General features: G+C 42.2%; 1 non-coding gene across 1 annotated transcript; it reads right to left on the bottom strand.

Annotated features, from left to right (window-relative positions):
* Window positions 1-21,396: 21,396 nt before the first annotated feature.
* Window positions 21,397-21,501, bottom strand: LOC119924680. Its single transcript, XR_005449378.1, has one exon. It is a non-coding gene; the product is annotated as a U6 spliceosomal RNA (small nuclear RNA).
* Between the last annotated feature and the right edge of the window lie 2,779 nt (window positions 21,502-24,280).

The following is a 24,280-nucleotide window of genomic DNA, read 5'->3' as shown; positions in this document are numbered from 1 at the left end:
ATCACTGAATTTAGCTACCCAGGGATGCAAAGTCCAATGATACAAGGAGAAACAAGAAGTGTCTAGTTAGGAGAATGAATCAATAAACTAGAGCCTTTGAGAAACTGACAATGTGAAGTTAATGAGCTATCAGCTAAGAATAAACGTTTTCAAATCAGTAAAGGTGGCCCTTTTATATTACTTTTATGGTATTTGTTAAGTGCTTACTATATGTTAAGGACTGTTCTAAACTCTGGGGTAAATATACAAGTTCATCAGGTTGGACACAGTCCCTGTCCTACATTGGTCTCACAGTCCAGATTGGAGGGAGGATAATTGATCATAATGATGATCATGATCTATGATCATGTTGCTTCCCCTAAGGCATGCTGCTTCTCTTGATAGTCCAGTGATACTGGAATTTTACTTAAATTCCACATACCCTGGAGGACTGTTGCTTTGTGTTATATTTAACATAAACCCTACTTAACTATTGGTGACTGAGCAGTGCTCACCCAAATAGTAGGGGACCAGGAAAATGTTACTGCTTCATTTCATGGACAAATTTGTGTAAGGGATTGTCTCTCCAAAGACATACCCACCAGCAGAAACATGAGAAGCAGTATTGTCCTAGTGGATAGAGCGCAGGCCTGGAGGTCAGTAGGACCTGGGTTCTAATCTGACTCTACCACTTGCCTCCTGGGTGGCCTTGAGCAAGTCACTTAACTTCTCTGGTCCCCAGTTTCCTCATCTATAAAATAGGAATTAAGACTGGAGACCCATGTGGGACATGGACTTTGTCAACCTGATTAGCTTGTATCTACCCCAGCATTTACTACAGTGCCTGGAACATAGTATGTGCTTAATAAATGTCATTAAAAAAAGCAATATCATCTTTGAACTGAAGAACAACTTTAACACCAAATGATCAAAAACAGAGTCCCAAACAATGAGTTCCTGGTTGAGTCAATCTACAGCACAGAAGTAATGCTTCCTTCTCTTGGGAAACATCTGAGTAGAATGGTTGACAACAGAATACCAAATAACTATTTATTTTCACTAGTCTAAAATCTGGAAACATCATAAACAGGATGGCAGAAGAAATTTTATGGAATCACAATGAAGTACAATATTAAATGAACTTAAAATATAAGAGGACAGTTGGGAACAATGGCAGAGAGTGGATGAGAAGAAAGCCAGACAATACAGTACTTCAAAAGAAGGGTGACTCTTTTGTAGTAGAGGTTTTGATAAGATTGTGACACGATTGATGAACAAATGTAAGATCAGGGAAACTGATGCAATAAGATAAAAGCAAGCAATATTTTAAGCTCCTCCTCTAGACTGTGAACTCCTCCTCTAGATTGTAAACTCCTCTTCTAGAATGTAAGCTTCTTGTGGGCAGGTAACATGTCTATCATCTCTAATATATTGTATTCTCCCAAGATCTTTCTGCTTTGCACACAGTAAGTGCTCAATACATATCACTGATTAATAGGGCCCAAAACTACTGGAAGAATTGTCAGTTATTGTATTGGATCTCTGAGCCATCCTCTCATATGTTTAGGACATTTAGGAAAATTTGTTACCTGCTTTATGCTTAATAGGATTCTTTGTGACTTGATAAATTGAGTGTATAGATCACAGGCTTGGGAGTCAGTAAGTCATGTGTTCTAATCTCAGTTCTTTCACTTGTCAGCTGTGTGACCTTGGGCAAGTCATGCCCTTCTCTAAGCCTCAGTGACTTCAAGTGGAAAATGGGGATTGAGACTGTGAGCCCCACATGGGACAGAGACTGTGTCCAACCTGATTTGCTCAGATCCAACCCAGCACTAAGTAAAATGCCTGGCACATAGTAAGAGCTTAGTAAATATCACAATTATTATTATTTTTTATTATTAAGTCCTCTGATGGGAGTGACTAAGATTGTTCAATGGGACTGTCTGTATAATCACAGTTTTAAAATTAGATTTGGGGTCCTTGACACATTTTCTGCTTTGCTTTTAGCACTTGCATTTGCTCATGACTAAATGTTTGCAACCACATCCAATCAGGATTCCCAGTCATGATGGTTCAGTAATTCATACATATAACATTGTTTTTTTCTGGAGTATGTCTCTGGGAATGAGGAGATTAGAGTTCAAGTCCTTAATCTTTAAGTAAAGCAGCAAATGTCTGCAATTCCACAGAGCAGTACTGTCTGTACTGACAGGGATTCTGCTACTGGGAGATCTTATACAAGATTATCTGATTACATGCTGTGTTATTTTATTGGTCTCTTTCCGCACCAAGCTGTTTATGAGCAGATTCAGTAAGGATTCGCTGGGAATCGGGATGAGAAGAGGTTGTTCTTCCACTGACTTCCTTCAGTAAGGCAGTCCTTTCTCCACAGCTCAGAGTCAGCTTTGAGCAATGCTCCATGTTTTATAGTTGTTAATAATAATAATAATGGCATTTGTTGAGCGCTTACTATGTTCAAAGCACTGTTCTAATTGAACCACTTGGGAGACTGTGGATAATAATAATGATAATAATAATAATTGTGATATTTATTACATGCTTACTATGACAAGTACTTTAATAAGCACTGAAGTAGACTCAACCTTCACAACATTGCTAAAATTCTCCCTTTCATCTCCAACCAAACAAGTACCTTGTTAATCCAAACATTTATCCTATCTTGATGACTGTACCAGCCTCCTTGCTGACCTCCCTGCCTCCTGTCTCTTCCCACTCCAGTCCAAACTTCACTGTGCTGTTCCAATCGTTTTTCTGCAAAAATCATTCAGGCCATGTTTCCTACTCTTTGAAAAGCGGTTGCCCATCCAACTCTGCATCAAACAAAACTGCCTTACGATCGACTTTAAACAATTCAGTCACCTTGCCACCCTCCTACCTCGCCTACTACTTACTACTACTACATCTCCTCCTTCAACCCAGCCCACACACTTGGCTCTTGTAATGCCAACCTTCTCACTACATCTCAATCTTGTCTATCTTGCTGCCAGTCTCTCACCCATGTTCTGCCTCTGGCCTGGAATGTCCTCTTTATTCATATCTGACAGACAATTGCTCTCCTAATCTTCAAAGTCTTACTGAAGGCACATCTCCTCCAAGAGGCCTTACCTGACTACTATATACTGTACTAAACTAAATATATATAGTATATATACATATATATATATATACTATACTATACCATACCTCAGGCAAAAACTCCTCACCCTCAGCTTCAAGGCTCTCCATCACCTCACCCCCTCCTACCTCACCTCCCTTCTCTCCTTCTACAGCCCAGCATGCACCCTCCACTCCTCTGCTGCTAACCTCCTCACTGTGCCTCATTCTCACCTGTACCGCCGTTGACCCCTGGCTCAACTCATCCCCCTGGCCTGGCATGCCCTCCCTCCACATATCCACCAAGGTAGCTCTCTTCCTCCCTTCAAAGCCCTACTGATAGCTCACCTCCTCCAGGAGGCCTTCCCAGACCGAGCCCCCTCCTTCCTCTCCCCCACTCCCCCTCCCCACCCCCCGCCTTACCTCCTTCCCCTCCCCACAACACCTCTATATATGTATATATGTTTGTATGTATTTATTACTCTATTTTACTTGTACATATCTATTCTATTTATTTTATTTTGTTAATATGTTTTGTTTTGTTGTCTGTCTCCTCCTTCTATACTGTGAGCCCACTGTTGGGTAGGGACCGTCTCTATATGTTGCTTACTTGTACTTCCCAAGCACTTAGTATAGTGCTCTGCACACTGTAAGTGCTCAGTAAATATGACTGACTGACTGACTGATTGACTGATTACAAGTAGAATAGTGTACTTGTCCCACTTGGAGCTTGAGCCAGGTGGGAACTGTAAGGCACACTGTGCCCTTTTAACTTCTTTTATGTGGATTTTAATTCAGCTTCAGCAAATATGAACCATAAAATGTTGATGGAAAACATGGCAGCCGACCCCCGCCCCCAAACACAGAGGTCTACCTACAATGAATTGGGTCAATGGTAGGCCCCACTTTCTCCAGCCAACTCACTTCCCACCCAGAGAATCTCTCTATCCACTTTCTGCTTTATTAGACCCAAGACTGCTTCTTGATCAGTCCTTCACCTCAGAGACTGAGTCACCAGGGCTTATGCCCTATAAGCCTTAGCCTGAATGTTGGGGACTGCTTCCAGGTGTGGGCAGCTAGAGAGTGCTTGCCCAGGAGGGCAATGACCATAGATGCTTGGGCTGCAGTTCTATTTAAGAAAGAACCTGGGGCTCCTGGTAGCTGTCCATTTGCATAAGGGAATCCCTAGGGACCAATCTGAAACAAAGACCAATAAATCTCTGTCTTGTCCTCCCCAGGCAGAGCTAAGCCCATGGAGCATTGACTTCCTCAGTGATCCCCAGCTTCCGCCCTGCTACTGAATGTAGTCCATGGATATAGTCCATGACATTTGACCCTGTGAGAGAGATACTACCGTTCCACCCCACAACTTCAAGGGTCCTTGTGGAGAGCTGGGAGATCTTGCAGAGCCTCCTGTCTGCCACAAGAATCTTGAGAAGTAGCCACCGCTGTGCCCACCCCAAACATGCATATATAGAAATACACCCACAAACGCTCACCCAAACCTCCTCCCTCCAATCAGATCTTGTCTGGATTAATTTAATCAGAGGAAGTATCAAGAGTATAGAAGTATAGAGAAGCAGCATGGCTCAGTGGAAAGAGCATGGGCTTTGGAGTCAGAGGTCACAGGTTCAAATCCCCTCATCTTTAAAATGGGGGTTAAGACTGTGAGCCCCTCGTGGGACAACCTGATCACCTTGTAACCTCCCCAGTACCTAGAACACTGCTTTGCACATACCGTTTAATAAATGCCATTAAAAAAAAGAGTAGTCTGAGATGTTTCCACCTATAAAATCCTGTCTATGGGAAGATGTGAACCCTAAGCATCCCATTACGTAATCGTCTCAACTGATCGTCTCAAAGTATCTTCTGTCCTTTGTACCTTAGCCATCAGAGATGAATCATGTATTCATGTATGCTGGGGCTAAGCCTTCAGTGGCAAAGATATTTGTCCAGAGAATCAACCCAGGCATTCTTGAAATGCCTAACCTTAATCCTGTTAAATGGGCAGGCCTAGCAGGAATCTGGACAATTCCTGGCTAATGTAGATAGCAAAAGTCTGGGGCTGCTAAAAATGCTGTCACCAGCTGAACCAACAGCGCTATGCTTTGGTCATAAATGGGTTCTGCATGTAAAAACCTTTCATGTGTCCTTTGCAATATGCTGCATTCTGCCTCCCTACTTGTTCGTTTGCATTCTGAACCTCATGAGAGAATAACTGGCAGAGAATAGAGAGTTCAAGTGGCACTGAGCAAACCACTCTCATTAAAAGGGAGACTCTGTCATAATCTGACTCATCCGCTGGACTAACTGGGATTGTAAGTCTCCAAGTAGCTTCTGAGACCCCTTATGCATGACAGGTTAGACCTGTTACAGATCAGTCATGTTCTGGGCCATCATTCTTAAAAGGGCTCAGGAAGCTGCCTGGAGACTTTAGCTGCTGCCCAGTGATTGTACTAGATAAAGGTTCCAAAATTATCAGCTTGAATCAACACTGTGTCCACCCTTGAAAATCTAAAAATAATAAATCTCAGTGAAACTATTGCTTGGATGCAGAAGTTGGATCAAATTACTTAATAGTATCCCTTTTCTATTCCAACAACTTGCTCCAACTTCAATGTCTAAATATGGCTGCTAAATGTGATCCTGGATTGTGTTATAAGATCCAGTCAGTTAGAATTCTTGAAATAAAAATGTGTCTTTTCAGCACTTATGATGATGATGGTATTTGTTAAGCACTTACTATGTGCCAAGCACTGTTCTAAGTGCTAGGGTAGATACAAGGTAATCAGGTTGTCTCACATGGGGCTCACAGTCTTCATCCCCATTTTACAGGTGAGGTAACTGAAGCACAGAGAAGTTAATGACTTGCCCAGAGTCACACAGCTGATAAGTGGTGGAGTAAGATTAGAACCCAGGACCTCTGATTCCTAAACCGGGGCTCTTTCCACTAAGCCACACTGCTTCTAGCACTTATGCCCTAACAACTCTCCGAAGTACTTCTGAACAAATCACCTTGATATACTCTGCTGTTCAAGTACTTAGTATTCCACATATTCATCATTCCATTCTCTACTTCTTCCTATCTGCAATTTATTCCATGTCTTTGTAATCTCCTTGAGGATAAAGATCATGTCTTCCAACTACTGAACTCACCCAAGTGCTTAATAGAGTGCTCTGCACACAGTAGACTCTTCATAAATATTCTTAATAGATTGATTTTCTTTTTGAGCAGTTTTGGTAGTTGGAAGGATGGCATGCCTGTTAAAACAGTACTGCTAGAGTTTTGAGGTGGGCAGCAATAATAATAATGATGGCATTTATTAAGTGCTTACTACATGCAAAGCACTGTTCTAAGCCCTGGGGAAGTTACAAGGTGATCAGGTTGTCCCACGGGGGTCTCACAGTCAATCCCCATTTTACAGATGGGGTAACTGAGGCACAGAGAAGTGAAGCGACTTGCCCAAAGTCACACAGCTGACAATTGGCAGAGCCAGGATTTGAACTCAGGACCACGGACTCCAAAGCCCGTGATCTTTCCACTGAGCCATGCTGCTTCTCAGCAATGGTAGCAATGATATTACTACTTGGATTTTGGGTAATAAACTCAAAAAAGAAGGTGATTAAGGAGGAGGGCAGGTGCTTCTACTAAATAACTTTCTGGATGAGTCAGGAGAGCCCAACCAATTAGGTGAATGGCAAATACAGATATTGTTTTATGCAGTGATAGAGCAAGCGGTGGCAGCTGTAACAGAGTTTCACGGCCCATTTGCCATGGACAAGTCATGCATTCCCTTGAATCTTCATGACATAGTATAAAATCACTCAGGAGGCCCCAGAGATGTGGGGAAAGCTGATATACACTTGTGGCTAAACACAGAGAGGTATCACTTCTACTATATTTCCTTGTGAGCCCACTGTTGGGTAGGGACTGTCTCTATATGTTGCCAACTTGTACTTCCCAAGCGCTTAGTACAGTGCTCTGCACACAGTAAGCGCTCAATAAATACGATTGATTGATTGATTGATTGCAGAGGTAAGATCACCCCAGAAAATTTCAATATTTGCTACCCCTACCGCCTATCCCAGGGAATCTTCTGCCTAATATTTAAAGCTAACTTTAAATTGTGTCTTGCATCAAATGATAATTGCAGTATTTGTTAAGTGTTACATGTTACAAAATGTTGGGGTAGATACAAGGTCATCTGGTCAGACACAGTCCATGTCCCTTTTAAAATTCTTACTCCCATTCACTCAATCGTTTTTACTGAGCATTTACTGTGTGCACAGCACTGTACTAAGCACTTGGGAAAGTACAATATAACAATAAGCAAACATATTCCCTGCCCACAGTGAGCTTCCTCCTCTCCTGTGATGCTGTCTTCAGCCTCTCATTCTCCTGTGTTCCTTCTTTAGTGTTTTCTAACATATGCTAACCTCCCTCAGACAGAAAAAAACAAAAACGAACCTTGACCCCAATGTGCCTTCCGAATGTTACCCCATCTCTCTTGGTTTTCCCTTTACGTTTGTTTAATGCAGTGAATGCAATCTCTGCCTCCACTTGCTTTTTTTCAACTCTTTGCTAGGCACCCTAGAATCTAAGAAAATTTTCATCCTGCCCAGAGCAGGAAATGGAGCTCTTCCACTACTGGGAGATAAGCCAAACCCTTCCCAAAATGCTACAATTACTTTAGGAGATGAAGGTAAAAATCAACCCCTTTTCATCCTGAGTTGGGAAGTTTCCTTGTTCTTACTTCCTTGTAATTATCTTGCCATATTTTTAAAGGATTTTAAAACCCAGGACACTAGGTTGTGACCTTGCTGTCTCATATAATGCCACTAGTTTTATTCCTCCACCTGATTTTTCTCATATCCAGCTCCTCTGTCTACTCCAAAGTATAAAAAAGATGAAATTTTATACAATCTACATTGGGCATAAACCCACTTCATTAGGGTCCAGTCCTTTTTGATGCCCAATCTTGAGGGTGGATCCCCAGTTGAGAGTACCGGGGGGGTACAATGGGTAGGGAGGAAGCCATGGCACCTCAGCAACTGTCTAAACTACCAGGGCAACAGGCAAAATCCTTGAATTGAACTCTATAGAGTCACATAGCTGCATCACAGTTCAGATTTGTATCCCTCTAACCGACGTACTTAAAGGATTGTTTAGTAGTAAAGGATGTTTTTAGTCTCCTGCAGGGGAGAGGAAACCAACTGACTACATACTACATGCTACTCCAAATAAAATCTGGAAGTGTTCTAATCATTTAGGGCATAAGAGGGTGTCCATTACTGTTGCATGTTTCCTGATCTACCCTAAGACCTTCAGAGATATCACTAGATGGAGAGTGGAAGAGACCATTGAAGTTACAGTTAAATCTATGTAGTCCTATGTGACACCCTAGCTGCTTGGCTGGAATGGAATCCCCTTATGCCAGCCAAGAGGTTGGGGGGAAACAGTAGCATATTTCCATTTTATACCTGGTTCAGGACCTTCAGAGTCTCAAGATATTGCCCCGGAATAACCCTTGGGCACAAAAAAATGAGGTGAAAGCAATGACGGAAATTTAACACCAGACCATCCCAATCAAATCTAAAGCTGAAGTTTCCTCACAGTCATGGTATTCATTGAGTGCCACTGTTTGTAAACACTTGGGAAAATGCAGGGGCATAAAAGACACAATTCCTAAATGAAAATAAATTGGGATATTTGTTACAATAATTAATAATGACCGTGGTATTTTATAAGTGCTTACTACATTTCAGGTACTGTAGTAAGCACTAGGTGGATCCAAACAAATTGGGTTCCCTGTTCCATGTGAGGCTCACAATCTTTATCCCCATTTTACAGATGAGGTAGCTGAGGCCTAGAGAAGTTAAATGACTTGCCCAAGATCACACAGCAGACAAGTGTCAGAGCTGGGATTAGAACCTGGGTCCTCAAGATTCCCAGGCCCATGCTGTATCCATTAGGCCATGCTGCTTCTCTATTATTCTGAGCTTACTACATAGCAAGCACTGTGATAGGTGATAAGATTATACAGAATCCCTGTCCCATATGGGGTTCAGAGTCTAAGTAGGAAGGAGAACAGGAACTTAAACCCCATTTTGCAGTGAGGATACTGAGGCACAGATAAGTTAAGTGACTTGCCCAAGATCACAGAGTTAAGCAATTCATTCAATCATATTTATTGAGTGCTTACTGTGTGCAGAGCACTGTACTAAGCAACCCATGTCCTCTGATTCTCAGGTCCGTTGTCATTCCAATAGGCCACAGAGCTTCTCTTCTTTTCTCTGCCTTTAAGGAGTATTCAACTTTCCCAGTGTGTACGCTTGTAGAAGAAGGTGATGTCTTCCTTCTTTTTCCTCAAGATCACCAATTTTGTAGAGCTAAGCAGCACATTCTCCCTCCTCCCCCTCCCCATCTCCCCGCCTTATCTCCTTCCCCTCCCTACAGCACCTGTATATATGTATATATGTTTGTACATATTTACTATATTTATTTTACTTGTACATATTTATTCTATTTATTTAATTTTGTTAATATGTTTTGTTTTGTTGTCTGTCTCCCCCTTCTAGACTGTGAGCCCTCTGTTGGGTAGGGACTGTCTCTATATGTTGCTAACTTATACTTCCCAGGTGCTTAGTACAGTGCTCTGCACACAGTAAGCGCTCAATAAAAACAATTAAATGAATGAATGAATACCCCTGGAGCTGGATACATGGTTGGCTGGAAAGAGTTCACACCCAAGAAAGGGGTGAAAGTAGACTCTTGATATTCTGCTTCCTTCCCCACGGAGACGTGGCTGGCAGTATCTACTCCTATGTGCCAGAGATCATTCATCTTGGTGCAATAACCACGGAGGAACTTAATTCACATTGTCCACAACTCCCCAGCATCTCCAATAAAAATCACTTTTGGTTTGAAAACCATAGTTTCAACTCTTTTAGTCTTAATTTTTAAATGAAATTTTCAAGTATGACAAAATTGTAAGCTCTTCTGAAATAAAATCCCATCACATATAGTGCTGCCCTGTTCTCCAATAAGGCCTAATATTGTCCTATAAAATTATTAGACATTGTTAGATGGTATGTTCTTCACAAAGGTATGTTGGTGATCTTAGGGTTGGCCATATGCTCCTCAAAGCTGATTGTTCATAAATTCCTGATGTCATATGTTTTTAATAAGTACTACACTTGTCCTCTCAAGTCTTCAAACATACCATTTATTTTGTATAAGGTCTGAGATAATAGCTAAAGATTCTGAGATAACTTCAGCAAATTTATTAAGGCATATCATCAGCCTCCTGAATTGAACTATACATTTATTTTTAGTAATTCGCCAGTTTCTTCCCTATTTTACATTTCACCCTGCCCTCCAATCTCAGTGGACTGTGTTTTGGCTCTCCAATCACAATTGGCTTTTTGGTAAAGACGGAACTAGTGCTAAAAATTTGGCAAGAAAGTAAGTCCTCAGTGCCCAAAGTTTGATGCCAAGGACTAATGTTGCATTTCCTTCCCTTTCTCTTCTCCCTACGTGAGTTCTATCCTTCTATACAAACATCTCTCAGTCAGAATACACCCATTCCATGAGGTTTGGAAGAGGAAGAAGGAACAAACTTCAGAGAATTGGCCAAAAAGGATGAGAAATATCCAAAACGCAACCTTAAGCAGCTGCTCTCTACTCTTCTCAGCACAAGCTGTTATTGCCTCTAACAGAGCATAAGGGTAGTGTCTGTGAACACACAACAAGTTCCAGCTGGCCAACTGCTCACTGCCAATCAGCTTTTGAGCCAGTTCTAAACACATATTTTCCGCATTCCAGTTCAGTCCATCTAGCACTGTATGACATATTTAGATACCAGTGGCAAGTTGAGAGGGATGATAAAAAAGTATTGAAAACTGCTTTTTTAATATCGCCTATTATTTGCTTTGTTACTCTTCTAAAAATGGATAAGTGTTTTCATCTATTGATTCCACTTTTAACATTTTATGTTAAATCTCACAGATTAAGAAACAAGTAACAAACCAGATATTCATTCATTCATTCATTCAACCATATTTATTGAGCGCTTATTGTGCACAGAGCACTGTGCCAAGCGCTTGGGAAGTACAAATTAGCAAGATATAGAGATGGTCCCTATCCAACAACGGGCTCACAGTCTAGAAGGGGGAGACAGACAATAAAACAAAACTTAGTTCTTCACTGGCTGCAAAATGGAGATTTTCTGTTCCTTGTGACAGGGAAATAAGAACGGCCAGAGAAGGAGAAATAGTTAATTCTGTAATCAAAAAACAGAGTACAGGTTTGCTTGGAGAGCTGGTAGGACCTGGAAATGATATTTCTATAGTCTTCCTTCTCTTTTCCTTCCATTGTCTCTTCTTCTGACAAACTCATGTGCAGATATAAACTTCCTTTGGGCTTGAAGATGACTTAATTTTGTGATTTCATCCCTGTGTTTGGGTGTGCTGATAAGACCGATGTGTCTCATAATCCCATCCACATTGTGTGCCTGAAAGGATAAGTCCTTGATGGCCCTGTTGCAGTTACTATTCTCAATTTCTGTTGCTGTTTTGTTTCTCCTTTTTGCTACCACAACTGCCTCAGGGCCTCTGCTCCATTTCTGATTGCTGTACACTAGATGCATAGGTTTCCACATCTATCCCAAATAGACATTTAACTCAAATTTTGCTACACTGTGCCTTTAGAGCATGTCTCTTGTTCACCCTTTCAATGATTATCCATTTCAGCTTATTTAGGCTTCTTGTAATTATTGCATCCCCATCACATGCCCTGCCCAGTGAAGATGTAAAGTGATTGGCATTGTTTCTTGTTGTTGTTGTTGTTATTATGTAGTAGTAGTAATAGAATTTCTTAGGTTCTTACTGTGTACTGAGAACTGGAAGAGAATAGATGGATGGAAATTAGATATTGTACCTTTCACCTCAGGGACTCACAATTTAAGAGTATAAGTGGGAAGGTGGGTCTGGAAGAGGACACAGAAATGAAGAAAAAAAACGCAATATAGACAAATACACAAAATGAAAAAAAAAAAGATGCTGTAGTAAGAGGAGCAGAATTTCAGGATCCCCAGGGCTCAGAGTTAAGGGCACACCTATAGCAACAACAAAAGCAGCAAAAGCATGCATCAGTCTTTCAGAGCTCTGTGGAGGCTTCATGCTTTTCTCTTTTTCACTGAGGATGTAAGACAGGTGGGGATGGAGTCTTCTTAATGGAGTGGAGGAGAACTGTAGCTGGTTCCCATGGAGGTTCCTTAGCTGCACATAATGGGGGATGACAATAACATGCAACAGTAGGCTTTATCCCTGGACCAGTGTCACAACATTTTGGGACCAGCAATCCTTGATGAAGGGAGGGAAGGCAGCAGCTACCATGGATGTTTTGCTTGGCCGTGATGGCAGGAGTCTGAGAGAGTTTGGAAGCAGAAGACAATTGAATGTAATAAAGGGCATAGCCTGAGAAGGCCTTTTAGAGGAGATCTGATTTTAGGAGGTTTTGAAGGTGGAAAGAGTAGTGGCCTGTTGGATATGAAAGGATAGGAAATTCCAGGACAGAGGACATGGGTGAGAGATCAGTAGCAACATAGACAAGAATATGGCACAGTGAGTAGGTTAGTATTAGAGGAGTGGAGTGTGCGGGTTGAGTTGTAGTGGGAAATGAGTGAGCCTAGGTAGGAGGGAGAGAGCTGATTGAAGGCTTTAGAGCTGACTGTAAGGAATTTCTGATGTGGAGGTGAATGGGAAATAATTATAGTATTTGCTAGCACTTACTGTGTGCTAAGCATTGTTCTAAGCACTGGAGGGTTTTGAGAAGTGGGCAAGTATGGTCTAAATTTTGTTTTGTTTTCTGTTTTGTTTTTTCAGAGAAATGACCCAGGCAGGAGTGTGAAGTGGACTAGAGAAAGGACAGCTAGGATGCAGAAGGTGAGTGAGAAGGCTGATGCAATATTCAAGGTGGAAAATCGTGAATGCTAAGATTAGCATGGTAGCAATTTGGATGTAGAGGATAGGACAGATTTTAGAGATATTTTGAAGACAGAACTGACAGGGTTTGGTGACAGATTGAACGTGTCAGTTAAATGAGAGTGAATCAAGGAGAGTGACGAGGTCATATGGTCTTGCAATCCAGGGATGATGGTGGTGCTCTTTACAGTGAAGGGAAATCTGGAAGAGGATAGGATTTGGGTGGGAAGATAAAGAATTCTGTTTTGTACATGTTAAGTTTGAGGTATCAGTGTGACATTCAAGTAGAGATGTGTGGTGGCAAGGGGAAATGTGAGACTGAAGAGAAGGAGAGCAGTCAGGGCTAGAAAGGTAGATTTGGTAGTTGAAGCTGTGGAAATAAAGAATTTCTTCAAGAGAGTGGGTGTAGTTGAAAAATAGATAGAGACCCAAAACTGAAGCTTGAAGCATCCCCACATGTAGTGAGTGGGAAGTAGAAGAGGAATCTGTGAAATTAACAGACAAGGAATTGTCAGAGAAGAGGAAAACAAGGAGAAGACAGTATCAGTGAAGCCACTATATTTCCAGTAGAAGGGGTTGTCCACAATTTTGAAGGCAGACGAAAGGTAGGGGAGGATTAGGATTGAGTAGAAGCCGTTGGATTTGTAAAAAGGAGGCCTTGGTAATCTTAAAGAGGGCATTTTCTGTGGAGTAGAAGAGGTAGAATTCAGCTTGCAGGGGCTCAAATCAGAGAAAATGGAGGCAGACACAGTAGACAACGCTTTCAAGATGTTTGGAGAGGAATGGTAGGAGGGATATGGGACGATAACTGGATGGTACAGAAAGGTCTAGGGAGAATTTTTTAATTATTACTATTATTAAATTATTATTATGATGATGATTAATAATAATGCTCATGTAAGGGAGCTTGCTTGATACCACTGGGAAAGGAGCTATTGCAAAGTGAACAATTGAAGATAATAATAATAATGATAAGGACATTTGTTAAGTGCTGGCACGCACTGTACTAAGCGCTGGGATTGGTACAAGTGAATCGGGTTGGACACAGTTGATGTCCCACATGGTGCTCACAGTCTTAATTTCCATTTTACAGTTGAATCACCCAAGGCAGGGAGAAGTGAAGTGACTTGACCAAGATCACACAGCAGACAGATGGCTGAGTCGGGATTAGAATGCAGGTCCTTCTGACTCCCAAGCCTGTGCTCTATCCACTAGACCACACTGTTAGAAGAGAAGTGAGGGGGAAATTGCTTTGATGTAGTGAGAAAGAATGGGGTCAGAAAAATTTGATATTCATTATTTTTTACTTTACCTTTATTCATTCATTCATTTGTATTAATTGAGCACTTACTGTTTGCAAAGCACTGTACTAAGCACTTGGAAAATACAATTCAGCTATATAGAGAGACAATCCCTGCCCACAACGAGTTCACAGTCTAGAAGGGGGAGGCAGACATTAAAGAAAGTAAACAGGCATCAATGGCATCGGTATTATAGATATATACTCATCAAAACAAGTAAACAGGCATTAATGTAAATAAATAGAATTATTGATATGTACATATGTACACAAGTTCTGTGGGGCGGGGAGTGGGGTTGAGCAAAGGGAGCGAGTAAGGGCGATGGGGAGCTCAGGAAAAGGGGGGCATAGCTGGGAAGGCCTCTTGGAGGAGGTGAGCCTTCAGTAGGGCTTTGAAGAGGTGAAGTTTGGTTATTTGGTGGATTTGAAGAGGGAGGTCATTCCAGGCCAAAGGTAAGATGTGAGCAAGAGGTCAACGGCCGGATAGGTGGGAATGAGGCACAGTGAGAAAATTAACACCAGAGGAATGGAGTGTGCTGGCTGGGATGTAGAAGGAGAGAAGGGAGGTGAGGTAGGAGGGGACAAGGTGATGGAGAGCTTTGAAACCAATAGTGAATAGTTTTTGCTTGATACAGAGGTTGATAGACAGCCACTGGAGACTTTTGAGGTGGGGTGGGTGACATGCCCAGAATGTTTCTGTAGAAAGATAATCCAGGCAATAGAGTGCACACCTTGCTCATTCATTCATTCATTCAATCATATTTATTGAGCGCTTACTGTGTGCAGAGCACTGTACTAAGCACTTGGGAAGTACAAGTTGGCAACATATAGAGGTGGTCCCTACCCAACATTGGGCTCACAGTCTAGAAGGGGAAGACAGACAACAAAACAAAACATGTAGACAGGTGTCAAAGTCGTCAGAGCAAATAGAATTAAAGCTAAAGGCACATCATTAACAAAATCAATAGAACAGTAACCAGTTTGCTCACTGTGCTTCCATCTCATCTGTCTCATCGAAGACCCTTTCCCACATCCTCCTCCTAGCCTGGAACTCCCTCCCCATCCACATTTGCAAGCCACAACTCTCTTCAACTTCAAAGACTTAAGATAACATCTCCTCCAAGAGTCCTTTCCCAATTATGACCTTTCTTGAACTCCCCCTCCCTTCTGCCTTATTTAAGCACTACTATCAGTATCCTTTAAGCACTTGTATTCATCCCCACAGTATGTACGTACATATCTAGAATTTATTTCTTTACATTAGCATCTTTTTCCCCTCTCTAGACTGTGAGCTCTTTCAGGCAGAGAGCATGTGTTGAACTCTGTTGTATTGTACTCTTAGCACTTTGTACAGTGCTCTGAACATAGTAATAATAATAATAATAATGATGATGGATTTTGTTAAGTGCTTACTATGTGCCAAGCACTATTCTAAGTGCTGGGAGGATACAAGGTAATCAGATTGTCCCACGTGGGGCTCACAGTCTTCATTCCCATTTTACAGATGAGGTAACTGAGGCCTAGAGAAGTGAAGTGAATTACCCAAAGTCACACAGCTGACAGGTGGCAGATCCGGGATTAAAACCCATGACTTCTGACTCCCAAGCCCCGAATCTTTCCACTGTGCCATGCTGCTTCTCTTAAGTAAACACTTCTCTAGTATGCACTCACTAAATACCATTGATTGACTGACTGATTAGTATGGCCATTTCAATTTGGTGGAATTGATATATATGTTGAATGGGATTTCTGTAATAAGGCCAAGCCCCTCATACACAAAGAATATCAAATATTACAACTGCCATGTACACCTGAAGTTTGTTCTGAATCTCCATGCCATGATGACACCACCCTCTAAGGTTCTCAAAGTAATAACATTGATGACATTTATTAAGTGCTTACCATGTGCAAAGCGCTGGGGAGGTTACAAGGTGATCAGGTTGTCTCATGAGGGGCTCACAGTTTTAATCCCCATTTTACAGATTAGGTCACTGAGGCACAGAGAATAATAATAATAATAATGGCATTTATTAAGTGCTTACTATGTGCAAAGCACTGTTCTAAGTGGTGGGGAGGTTACAAGGTGATCAGGTTGTCCCACGGGGGGCTCACAGTCTTAATCCCCATTTTACAGATGAGGTCACTGAGGCACAGAGAAGTTAAGTGACTTGCCCAAAGTCACACAGCTAATTGACAGATCCAGGATGTGAACCCATGACCTCTAACTCCAGAGTCCGTGCTCTTTCCACTGAGCCATGCTGCTTCTCACTACAAAGTACACACTAGCCTCCTTTACTAATTTATTAACTTCTTATTCGCTCTTTCCTCTTTGGACAGGGGATTACCCAAGTCTTTCAAACTCTTAAATATGTTTACACTTATTAAATTCTTGGTCCTGGAAATTTCCACAAACTTGACAGTTTAAGTTGCCACTGGAGGAAAAAAAAAGCTGAGGTGAAGATATCCACTAGGACAGATCAATGAATGATGTAGTAGCCAAGGCCTCATCCTAAGTATGTTCATTAAATCCTGTTTCTAATGTACTGTGTTTTAATCAAAATGGAATAACTCTATTATCCAGAAAATCAAATTATCCATTCTGGCTTCCAATATCGTGGATCCTGGATGAATGAATTTTTATCTTTCATTTTGACCACATTTATTGTTCCATGTAAATTTCAATTTCAGCAATGACCATCCAGCCAGAGCATCTTTAGTCTGGTTTACAATTACTGGCTTCCAAATTACCTATAAGCATACTATCTGGATTTTAAATAATTCTTTGGAAATGGGATGGAATTTCAGAGCCAAATTATAGATTGTGGCACTAATGTCTTTCTCTGGGCAGGTCCAACAGCATCCTTCATGTCCTGTACTCAAATAGCAAACAAAGATCATGACAGTGAAGTTGTGGAACCTACTGAGTCCTAGTGCTAACATCCAGGTTATGCTCACTTCAGGACAGGTACTTTGGATACAGCACATGATGAGAATAAGCAACAGAAGGATACCCAAAAACCTGCTGTAGGAAGTGCAGAAATTGGTAAAAAGCAGAGGGCAGAAAAAACATTTCAAGGTCAATCAATCAAATAATTCATTCACTCTATTCAATCATATTTATTAAACACTTAGTATGTGCAGAGCACTGTACTACATGCTTCGGAAAATACAATATTAAACAGTGACAGTCCCTGCCCACAATGAACTCACAGTGTAGATTCGGGGGGAAACAGGCATAAATACAAATAAATAAAATTACAAACATATACAGAAGTGGTGGGAGGGGCTGGGAGGTGGATGAAGAGAAAAGGGAGCAAGTCAGGGTGACTCATAAGGGTGTGGGAGATGAGGGGAAGTGATATTTAATGAGTACTTATGGTGTTTACAGCATACATCATTCATTCATTCAATTGTATTAATTGAGTGCTTACTGTGTGCAGAGCACTGTACTAAGCACTTGGGAGAATACAATATAATAATAATTAGACACATTCCCTGTTTACAATACGCTTACAGTCTAGAGGAGGAGACAGACATTAATATAGGGAAGCAGTGTGGCTTAGTGGAAAGAGCACAGGCTTGTGAGTCAGAGGATGTGAATTCTAATCCGGCCTCTGCCACTTGTCTACTGTGTGATCTTAGGCAAGCCACCTAACTTCTCTGGGCCTCAGTTACCTCGTCTGTAAAATGGGGATTAAGATCGTGAGCCCCATGTGGGACAAACTGATTACCTTGTATCTTCCCCAGCTATTAGAACAGTGCTTGGCACATAGTAAGCACTTATGAAATACCATAATTATTATTTTAAATAATTACATTACAGATATGTACATATGTGTTGTAAAGCTGGGAGGGGTAAAGAATAAAGGGAGCAAGTCAAGGTGATGCAGAAGGGAGCAGAAGAAGAAGAAAGTGGGGTTTAGTCAAGGAAGGACTCCTTGGAGAAAATATAATAATGATGGTATTTGTTAAGCCCTTACTATGTGTCAGACACCATACTAAGTGCTGTACTGGATACAAGCAAATCAAGTTGGACACAGTCCCTGGCTCACATGGAGTTCACAGTCTTAATCCCCATTTTACAGATGAGGTAACAGGCCAGAGAATTTAAGTGACTTGTCCAAGGTCACACAGCAGACAGGTGGTGAATCCGGGATTAGAATCCATGCCCTCAATAAGGCTTTGAAAGTGGGAGACTTATTGTCTGCCAGATTTGAAGAAAGAGGGCAATTCCAGGCCAGAGGGAGGATGTAAGAGAGGAGTCAGGAGTGATATAAATGAGATCAAGTTACAGTGAGAAGGCTAGTATTGTAGGAGCAAATTGCACAGACTGGGTTGTAGTGGGCGAATAGCGAGGTGATGTAGGAGGTGGCAAGGTGATTGAGTGTTTTAAAGCCAATGGCAGGGAGCTTTAGTTTGATGCAGAGGTGGGTGGGCAACCACTGGAATTTTTTGAGGAGTGGAGAAATGTATTTTTGAGGAGAATGATCTGGGAAGCAAAATGAAGGATGGACTGGAGTTGGGAGAGACAGGAGGTTAGGAGGTCAGCAAGGAGGCTGATAACAGTAATCAAAGTGGGAGAGGATGTGATTGTATTAATATGGTAGTGGTTCAGATGGAGAGGTATGGGTGAATTTAACGATGTTGTGAGGGTGGAACCAACAGAAGTTAATGAAGGATTGTATATGTGAGTTTCATGAAAGAGAGAATCAAGGTTAACACCAAGGTTATGGGCCTGTGAGATTGGAAGGATGGTGGTGCCATCTATAAGGATGGGAAATTCAGGGGGAGGACAGTCTTTAGGAGGGAATGTAAGAAGTTCTCTTTTGGACATGTTAAGCATCAAGCCAAGGTTGGATAATGTTTCCAAGAGAAGGGGTAGTCGACAATGTCAAAGGCAGCTGAGTGGTTAGGATGGAGTAGAGGCCAGTGGATTTGGCAAGACGGAGATCACTGGAGATCACTGGTGACATTTGAGAAGGCAGTTTCTATGGAGTGAAAGGAATGGAAGCCAAACTGGAGAGGGTCAAGGAAAGAATTGGAGGAGAGGAATTTGAGGCAGCAGGTGGACAACTCTCTCAAGGAAATTGGAGAGGAATGGTAGGAGGAAGGAAGCGATAACTGGAGGGAGCTATGAGGTTCAGTGTGCTTGGGAGAGTACAATATAACAGAGTTGGTAGTCACATTGCCTGCCCATAAGAAGGTCACAGTCTAGTGTGGGAGACAGACATCAATATAAATTAATTACAATCTACACATGTAGATGTCCTGTGGGACTGGGGTGGGATGGATATAAAGTTTTGAAGGGGTACAGATCCAGGGGCATAATACAGTTGTAATAGAGAGAGGATTTTATCAGGGAAGACCTCTTAGAGAAGATGTGATTTTAATAAGGCTTTGAAGATGGGTAGAGTGAAGATCTGTCATATATGAAAGGGGAGGGAATTCCAGGACAGAGGGAGACTATGGAGAAGAGTGGCAAATGGTAAGGTAATGGGATTGAAGTAAAGAGAGTAAGTTGGCACTGGAGAAGTTAAATGGGAAGAATGGGTTGTGGTAAGAAATCAAAAAGGTAGGTAGGAGGGAGCAAGCTGTTTGAGAGCTTTAAAGGCAGTGGATGGTAAGGTGTTGCTGTCTAATGCAGATATAGATGGGCAACTGAGAAGCAGCGTGGCTCAGTGGAAAGAGCACGGGCTTTGGAGTCGGAGGTCATGGGTTCAAATCCTGACTCCGCCACTTGTCAGCTGTGTGACTTTGGCCAAGTCACTTCACTTCTCTAGGCCTCAGTTCCCTCATCTGTAAAATGGGGATGAAGACTGTGAGCCCCCCGTGGGACAACCTCATCACCTTGTAACCTCCTCAGCGCTTAGAACAGTGCTTTGCATATAGTAAGCACTTAATAAATGCTATCATTATTATTATTAACTGGTGAGTTTTCTTGAAAAGTGGGGAGACAGTGATACAACTCTTTTTAGTTCAATGATTCAGCCAGCAGAGTGAAATATGGACTGGAGGAGCAAGAAACAGGGGTTTGGTAGGTCAGGAAGAAGGCTGATGTAGTAGTCAAGGAAGGATGTGATAAGTGCTTGGAACTCTATAATAGTGGACTTTAACAATGTGAAGGGAGAACTGAAAGGATTTGGTGACAGATTGAGTATATGTGTTGAATAAGAGATGAGTTGAAAATAATGCCAAGGTTACATGCTTGTGAGTGAAGATGGATTGTGGTATTGTCTACAGTAATGGGAAAGTCAGGAAAAGGCCTGGGTTTGGGTGGGAAATTGATGAGTTCTGTTTTGGACATGTTTAGTTTGAGGTGTCAGTGGGACATCCAAGTAGAAATGTCCTGAAGACTGCAAAGAAGGAAAGAGAGCTGGAGTAATTAATCAGGTTATCATCCACATGGAAAAGGTAGTTCATTCATTCATTCAATCATATTTATTGAGTGCTTACTGTGTGCAGAGCACTGTACTAAGCGCATGGGAAATACAAGTTGGCACAATATAGAGTTGGTCCCTACCCAACAACGGGCTCGCAGTCTATAAGGGGGAGACAGACAACAAAACATGTGGACATGTGTCAAGTCATCAGAATAAATAGAAATAAAGCTAGATGCACATCATCAACAAAATAAATAGAATAGTAAATATGTACAAGTAAAATGAAGAGAGTAATAAATCTGTATATACAAGTGCTGTGGGGAGGGGAAGGAGGTAGGGCGGGGGGATGGGGAGGGGGACAGGAAAAGGGGGCCTCAGTCTGAGAAGGCTTCCTGGAGGAGGTGAGCTCTCAGTACGGCTTTGAAGGGAGGAAGAGAGCTAGCTTGGTGGATGTGCGGAGGGAGGGAATTCCAGGCCAGGGGGAGGACGTGGGCTGGGGATTGACGGCTGGACAGCCGAGAACAAGGTACAATGAGAAGGTTAGTGGCAGAGCAGTGGAGGGTGCGGACTGGGCTCTAGAAGGAGAGAAGGGAGGTGAGGTAGGAGGGGGCGAGGTAATGGAGAGCCTCGAAGCCGAGAAAAAATATGCAATAATTCACGAATTTGCATGTCATCCTTGCACAGGGGCCATGCTAATCTTCTTTGTCTTCTCTGTCTCTGTAATCTAATCGTTACAGTTTTAGTATATGTGCTGTAGTTGAAGCCATGGGAGTGAGCATTAATATTTAATTAATTCTTCCCTCTCTCAAATCAACCTAACCATCTCCCTCCCCTCCTTCAAATCCCTTCTTTTTAAGTTCCCCTCTAGACTGTAAACTACTTGGGAACTGGGAACATATGTATCAATCTACCAAACTGCTTTCTGTCACCTTTACTCCACAGAAACTGTCCTTTAAAGGTCACCAGTGATTTCCTTCTTGCAAAGTCCAATGGCCTCTACTCCATCCTGATCCTGCTTGACTTCTCAGTTGCCTTCTACACTGTTGACCATCCCCTTCTCCTGGAAACAGATCCAATCTCGGTTTTGCGGATAATGTCCTCTCCAGGTTCTCCTCCTGTCTCTCTGGCCACTCATTTTCAGTGTCTTTCGTGGGTTCCTCTGCCTCCCATTGCCCTTACTGTGAGTGTCCTTCAAGGTTCAGTTTTGGGTTCTCTTCTATTTTCCATCTTCACCTACTCCCTGGAGAACTCATTCTCTCGCATGCCTTCAGCTACCACCTTTATGCGGATGATTCCAAAATCTACATCTCCAGCCCTGATTTCTTTCTCTTTCTATTGTCTTACATTTCCTCTTGCCTTAAACACATCTCTACTCAGAAGTCCCACCGTAACTCAGACTTAAGATGTCCAAAACTGAATTCCTTATCTTCCCACCCAAACCTGCCCTTCCCTTGATTTTCCCATTATTGTAGGTGGCACCACCATCCTTCCAATCTCACAAATCCAAAACCTAGGAAGCAGCATAGCTTAGTGGAAAGAGCATGGGCTTTGGAGTCAGAGATCATGGTTTAATATCCCAGCTCTGCCAATTGTCAGCTGTGTGACTTTGGGCAAGTCTTTTAACTTCCCTGTGCCTCAGTTAGCTCATCTATAAAATGGAGATTAAGACTGTGAGCCCCATGTGGGACAACCTGATCACCTGGTAACCTCCCCAGTGCTTAGAACAGTGCTTAATAAATGCCTTCATTATCATTATTATTATCCTTGACTCCTCTCTCTTATTCAATCCACATATTCAATCCATCATTAAATCTTGTTGGTTTGACCTTAAAGCATCGCTAAAATCCACCCTTTTCTCTCCCTCCAAACTGCCACCATGTTAATCCAAGCATTTATCCTAGCCCACCTTGATTACTGCATCAACCTCCTTGCTGACCTGCATGCCTCCTGTCTTTCCCCACTCCAGTCCATACTTCCCACTGCTGCCTGGATCATTTTCCTACTGAAATATTCAGGCTGTATTTCTCCACTCTTTAAGAACTTCCAAGTGCCTGCCCATCCACCTCTACATCAAACAGAAACTCTTTCCATCGGATTTAAAGCACTCAATCACCTTATGTACCCCTGCTAACTCACCTTACTACTCTACTACTACAAACCAGACCATACATCTTGCTCCTTTAATACCAACCTTCTCACGATCTGGTCTATCTCGTGCCGACCTCTCGTCCTGTGTATGTCCTGGATTGCCTTCCCTCTTCATATCTGACAGATAATTACTTTCCCACTCCTTCAAAATCTTACTGAAGGAATATCTCCTTCAAGAGGCCTTCCCTGACTAAGCCCTCTTTTCCTATTTCATTCATTCATTCAATCGTATTTACTGAGCTCTTACTATGTGCCGAGCATGGTACTAAGTGCTTGGGAGAGTACACTAGAATGATAAACAGTGACATTCCCTGCCCACAGTGAACTTATAGTCTAGAGCGAAGGAGATGGACATCAATACAAATAAGCAAAATGAAATTACGGATATGTACCTAAGTGCTGTGGGGATGGGAGAAGAGCAAAGGGAGGATGTCAGGGTGACATAGAAGGGAGTGGGAGATGAGGAAAAATGGATCTCAGTCTGGAAAGTTCTCTTGCAGATGTGCCTTCAATAAGGTTTTGAATAGGGGGGAAGAGTAATTGTTGGGTTTGAGGAGGGAGCATGTTTTAGGCTAGATGCAGGGCGTGGGCTAGGGGTTGGTGGTGAGACAGGTAGATCAAGGCACAGTAAGAAGGTTAGCACTAGAGGAGTGAAGTGCTCTGTCCGGTCTATAGAAGGAGAGAAGTGGGGTGAGGTAGGAGGGTGCAAAGAGGTAGAGTGCCTTAAAGGCAATGGAGGGGAGTTTTTGTTCGATGTGGGGCTGGAAGGGCAACCACTGGAGTTTTTCGAGGAGTAGGGTGATATGTCCTGAACACTTTTGTAGAAAAATGATCCGAGCACCTCCTTGACTTGATTTCCTTTATTCTTGACCCCTCCCAGGCCCATAGCACTTATGTACATATCTGTAATTGTATTTACATTAATGCCTCTCTCCCCTTTAGACTGTAAAGTCCCTGTACCTGGGGAACATGTCTATCAGCTCAGTTATATTGTACTCTCCTAAACCCTTACTAGAGTGCTGTGGACACAGGTAGTGCTCAGTAAACACAACTGATTGATTGATTGATGCAATACACTCTGGTTGAGTAGGAGGAGATCCAGCAAAAGAGGGCAGATGGGGAAACTTAATTTTAGGCCTTCAGGTCCTTCTTTTCTTATCTTACAGGATGTCTGCTAAACCACTATCCAAGCTCCGTCCCTCCACCACACACACACACACACACACACACACACACAGATATATGTGTGTATATATATATATAAGACCTTATTTCCAGTCTGTGCTCTATCATACTCAGCACCCATTCGATCTTGCCTCTCACAACAGCCAGAGTGAGTGTGAGCCAAATCACACTATCTCAGGACCCAGGCTTC

This window comes from Tachyglossus aculeatus, chromosome 2 (assembly GCF_015852505.1).
Source record: "Tachyglossus aculeatus isolate mTacAcu1 chromosome 2, mTacAcu1.pri, whole genome shotgun sequence".
Lineage (NCBI taxonomy): Eukaryota > Metazoa > Chordata > Mammalia > Monotremata > Tachyglossidae > Tachyglossus > Tachyglossus aculeatus.
This window is presented reverse-complemented; position numbering and strand designations above follow the sequence as displayed.